General features: G+C 28.4%; 1 long non-coding RNA gene across 1 annotated transcript; it reads left to right on the plus strand.

Annotated features, from left to right (window-relative positions):
• Positions 1-1,160: 1,160 nt before the first annotated feature.
• LOC150031454 (uncharacterized) lies at positions 1,161-2,070 on the plus strand. Its single transcript, XR_016525812.1, has 3 exons — positions 1,161-1,255; positions 1,338-1,399; positions 1,490-2,070. It is a non-coding gene; the product is annotated as an uncharacterized LOC150031454 (long non-coding RNA).
• Positions 2,071-5,937: the final 3,867 nt, after the last annotated feature.

The raw sequence follows: 5,937 nt of genomic DNA on the forward strand, positions 1-5,937 counted from the left end.
TCTTAGTGAAATGGAAGTGTGTAACATGGGCCATATGCAGAGTGGAGCAGACATGCGATGACTTTAAGCCAATAATTAAAAAACAGTTTAATCAACTTGGAAGAGAGGTTTAGCAGTTGAAGAAGCCAAATCCCCCACATGACCATCGAGGTAGGCGGAAAAGTTTTCCACATGGTGTCATGATGTAAGGTTTGTGTCATAATACACAAATAACTTATAAATTCTTCAGTCATAACAGAGCACACAAAGCATGATGTAAGGTTGTTTATTTGTACCTTTACTTTTCTCCTTTTCTTTCTTTTTGATGGTTGGTTGAGTCTTTGGTTTTGAATATTAAGAATGTATGTAAAAGAATTAACAACTTGAGCCTTTTCAATTTAGTATTTACTGCTAGCTTAACATGGAATAATGTAGAAAATGTCATGTAAAGGATCAAACCAAATCAAATAGATAGGAAAAGTGGATGTTGTTGCTAACCTGGACAATTGATTCACTTTTGCTGATTTTGGATCTGAGGTTTAATGGGCAAAACAGATAGTAAGATGAAGCTTATTGCATGATCATTGGGCTTCCTACTTCCATTCTAAACTTTCTGACTTTGTTTTACCTGGAAAATACTTCTCATTGAGATATAAAGATAGAGGGGGGGTACCTAAGTTAATATGGCGAAAAGAATGCTATTAATTTGTTCTTTGTGAGACATTCTTTTAGTTTTATTTTATTTTGTACCCATTGTTAATTTTATTGCGCTCTCTCTCTTTATTGTCCCTCTTTTATCGACATTTATGTGATGTTGTTTTAGTTTATTTTGTTCGTTGTAGGTACATTACTTTTCTAATGCTGTGTTGTTTGTTCAAGTTTTATGTATTTTTTTCTCTTTTCTATTTCATCGACTTTATGTCTCTTTTAATTTATTACTCTTTAGTTTTAGTTTTTGTATATTATTTTTGTAAACAATATTAATTTGTTAGTTTTGTAGGGAATATTTAATGCATTTCTTGGTTGACTACTTTGGATAACACTTTTTGTATGGTAAGAGAAGGGTGGTAATAGGTAACCAAGTTTTCTTCTTCTTCTTCTTCTTCTTCTTCTTCTTCTTCTTCGTCAGTGTTAATTAATCGTTTTAATTACCTTCTTCTTCTTTGTTAATCTTCTGGTTAGTTTTATTCTTCCTTGTGGTTTAGGGTTTTTTCTATTGGCCTTTTTTACATCTCCATGATCATCATCTAGAAGCTAGCAATTTGAGTGAGAAATGGTTAGTTTTTAATTTTATTCCTCAATTACTTTTTAATTATGGACTAATTAGTTTTCTAATGTTGAACTAATTCTCTAATTAGGCATACTTTGTGGAAGCCAAATTGCAGAACAAATTAAGGAACATCACATATATCTAATCTAGGTTTGTGTGAAGTGTGCCTAATTATGTGCACGAAATTACTAGACCTTGTTTGTTATGATTCTAATTACTTTTAGGGTTTTCTAATTTCAGATTAAATATTATTGGGCTTTTTGGACCAAGGTGGGATTCATGCACAAACAAACCCCAATTCTCAACTTCTGCTACATCAGGTTTTTTTCTATTTCATTCTTCTTTTTTCAATATATTCTGGAATTTGCTCAAGTTTTGCAAGTTTTGTAAAAACTCTTAGTCAAAATATTTCCTCAAGTTTTGGAAGAACTTGTTTCTTTAAAAGTTTCAAAATTTTCTTACCAAAACATTTTCTCAAACGTTTTTCTTCCTTTTATTTCACAAAGTCCCCTTCAAATTATCTTTTCAAACTTTTTTCTCAAACCTTTTTCTCTTTAACTTCTCGTGTTAAAAAATTCTGCTAAAAATTTTAGGAAAAATATTCTTTTGGTCTCTATGTGTTGGGTCTAGTTTCTATTTGGTTCCCATGTTTCAAAATGTTCCACATTTCGTCATAAAGTTTTGGGTTTGGTTTCAATTGTGTCTCTAGGTTTCTAAATATAACAATTTTACCCTTGTCATTTGAGTTTGTTTCGATTTGGTTTCTATATTTCAAGATCTTTACTTTTAACCACGATCTTTTACTAGATACTCATTTTGTTGTCCATAGTGTCTTTATATAACATAAATTTAAAATTATTAATATAATTATAATCAATTAAGCTTCACTATTTTTCACCATATTTAAAATTTCACTCCATAGTTATTTCAAATTAATTAAGAGACAGTGACCAATGATTGGGAGTGAGTATTTAATGAAATGTTGAAATTGAACGTGTAAAAGCTTGAGAGCTAGGGACCAAATTGAAATAAAGTTCAAACCTTAAGGGTAAAATTGTAACATTTTGACACGAGATTAAATTGAAACTAAATTCAAAATTTAAGAATTAAATGTGTAACATCTTTTAAACTTGAGATTCGAATAGAAATTATATCCATAGGGACCAAAAAGATATTTTTCCCAAAATTTTAAAAAAAGTTATTCTCACTTCAATTTTTTCTTTCAAGATGCCAAATTTAAAATATTATTCCTCTTCGTTTATTTCTCATTTTAAAGAAAAAATTCCTAAACTATTTTCAAAATATTTTCTGACAAGTCTCTTCAAATTTGTTTTCAAAATATTTTGTTTCAAGATCACTTTCAATTCTTTTTTGTTTCGAGGGATTTTCAAAATGACGAGAGTGATTTTGAAAATGACGAAAGTGATTTGGACAATTTTATTCACTCCCTACTCTCTCTTAATATCTCAGGTATGGATCGGTTGCTAGTTTTGCAATAATATTTAACACATTCTTGTTCACTACTTTTCTTTTAGGGAAAAAAAAAAAAAAGCTGTAGATAACTTCCTCAACGTATGTTATGATATTTGATCCTATTATTATTTGGTACATGTTATATTCTAATGAACTATGGATTGTGTGTCATTCTTTAATTTCACTTTATATGATATATCGGTTTGTTACTTTTTTTTTTTTTATACACTAATGTCATTTTTAGGTGAATGCTTTTATATATTGTCTTACATGTTTTATTTTTTTCTTTTGTACGTTTGATTTGATTTGATTAGCCTTCTGTCTTTGTTGTCTCTCTTTCATCGACATTTATGTGAAGTTGTTTTAGTTTATTTTGCTTTTTGTATGTTACTTTTGTACAAAATATTTAATGCATTTCTTGTTGTTGACTACTTTGGATAACACTTCTTGGATGGTAAGAGATGGGTTGATTTATTTTTCTATTATCAGAGCTGAATTCTATTATTGATTGTATTTTGTGTGTCATTTATTTTAGGGTTAAATGACAAATCTGCGGATAATATTTACAAGTAATAGCAAAATATCAGAGTCTATATGCGCTAGATCACGATAGACCACTATCTGACTGTCTATCACGATCTAACATAGATAGACAGTGAAATTTTGCTATATTCGTAAATACTTTGGTTGGTTTTTGTATATTTGAAAACAAAATTAATTATGTTTATTTTTTAAAATCAAATGTAGAATTATGCTGAAAATATTAACAAATAATAGCAAAATATCACCGTCTATCTGTGATAGATCGCGATAGACTATTATCTGACAGATATTAGTGTATCGCGATCTATCGCGGTCTATCGCAGATAGACAGTGAAAATTTGTTATATTTGTAAATATTTTGTTTCATTTTTCTATATTTGAAAACGCCATTTATTTTATTTATGTTTTAAATCAAATGTAGATTTTCTTTATAATTTGGGGTGAAAAAGTTATACCTTCTTTTTCTCTATCTATTTTGTGACGGTTTTAGTTCCCTCGTATTTGGTACATTAAATTTTGACGACTGCTTGTCCTATATGTTTTCTTTTTTCTTCGGTGTTTTGATTTTGTTTGACAGATTGTAGATTATTTTTCTGTCTTTAGTTCTAGTTTTGTTTTTTTGTTGTTTTTATTTTCCTTTTTTTATTTTATTTATTTATTTGGTTATATTTTAGAATTAATTTTTCTTTTTAGTGGATGGTTCAATTATTTCTTCATCCTCTGCAGTCTAATTTAATTTGACTTTTACTTATTTTTTTATTTTATAGGATTTATTTTGGTAAATTGTTTTTCTACTTTTGCACCATGGGTTTTTGTTTTTTTAGCTTATTTTTTTCTTTTCAATGAAATGTTCAATTTTTTCTTCTAGAATTTATTTTGATACATTGTTCTTCCTCTATTTGCACTATGGGTTCTAATTTTGTGACGCTTTCTCTATTAAATTCCACAAAAGTGTCAAAAATGATTATACTTATTTGGTCCTATTTTATTTATTTTTGCACCAAATGTTGAATTATTTTCACGGTGGTTGGTTTAATTTGTTTTTTGTGAGACATTCTTTTAGTTTTATTTTATTTTGTACCCATGGTTAATTTTATTGCGCTCTCTCTCTTTATTGTCCCTCTTTTATCGACATTTATGTGATGTTGTTTTAGTTTATTTTGTTCGTTGTAGGTACATTACTTTTCTAATGTTGTGTTGTTTGTTCAAGTTTTATGTATTTTTTTCTCTTTTCTATTTCATCGACTTTATGTCTCTTTTAATTTATTACTCTTTAGTTTTAGTTTTTGCATATTATTTTTGTAAACAATATTAATTTGTTAGTTTTGTAGGGAATATTTAATGCATTTCTTGGTTGACTACTTTGGATAACACTTTTTGTATGGTAAGAGAAGGGTGGTAATAGGTAACCAAGTTTTCTTCTTCTTCTTCTTCTTCTTCTTCGTCAGTGTTAATTAATCGCTTTAATTACCTTCTTCTTCTTTGTTAATCTTCTGGTTAGTTTTATTCTTCCTTGTGGTTTAATGTTTTTTCTATTGGCCTTTTTTACATCTCCATGATCATCATCTAGAAGCTAGCAATTTGAGTGAAAAATGGTTAGTTTTTAATTTTATTCCTCAATTACTTTTTAATTATGGACTAATTAGTTTTCTAATGTCGAACTAATTCTCTAATTAGGCATACTTTGTGGAAGCCAAATTGCAGAACAAATTAAGGAACATCACATATATCTAATCTAGGTTTGTATGAAGTGTGCCTAATTATGTGCACGAAATTACTAGACCTTGTTTATTATGATTCTAATTACTTTTAGGGTTTTCTAATTTCAGATTAAATATTATTGGGCTTTTTGGACAAAGGTGGGATTCATGCACAAACAAACCCCAATTCTCAACTTCTGCTACATCAGGTTTTTTTCTATTTCATTCTTCTTTTTTCAATATATTCTGGAATTTGCTCAAGTTTTGCAAGTTTTGTAAAAACTCTTAGTCAAAATATTTTCTCAAGTTTTGGAAGAAGTTGTTTCTTTAAAAGTTTCAAAATTTTCTTACCAAAACATTTTCTCAAACGTTTTTCTTCCTTTTATTTCAAAAAGTCCTCTTCAAATTATCTTTTCAAACTTTTTTCTCAAACCTTTTTCTCTTTAACTTCTCGTGTTAAAAAATTCTGCTAAAAATTTTAGGAAAAATATTCTTTTGGTCTCTATGTGTTCGGTCTAGTTTCTATTTGGTCCCCATGTTTCAAAATGTTCCACATTTCGTCATAAAGTTTTGGGTTTGGTTTCAATTGTGTCTCTAGGTTTCTAAATATAACAATTTTACCCTTGACATTTGAGTTTGTTTCGATTTGGTTTCTATATTTCAAGATCTTTACTTTTAACCACGATCTTTTACTAAATACTCATTTTGTTGTCCATAGTGTCTTTGTATAACATAAATTTAAAATTATTAATATAATTATAATCAATTAAGCTTCACTATTTTTCACCATATTTAAAATTTCACTCCATAGTTATTTCAAATTAATTAAGAGACAGTGACCAATGATTGGGAGTGAGTATTTAATGAAATATTGAAATTGAACGTGTAAAAGCTTGAGAGCTGGGGACCAAATTGAAATAAAGTTCAAACCTTAAGGGTAAAATTGTAACATTTTGACACGGGATTAAATTG

Source organism: Benincasa hispida, unplaced genomic scaffold (genome assembly GCF_027475165.1).
Source record: "Benincasa hispida cultivar pf3 unplaced genomic scaffold, pf3_genome.v1.1 HicScf121, whole genome shotgun sequence".
Taxonomy (NCBI): Eukaryota; Viridiplantae; Streptophyta; class Magnoliopsida; order Cucurbitales; family Cucurbitaceae; genus Benincasa; species Benincasa hispida.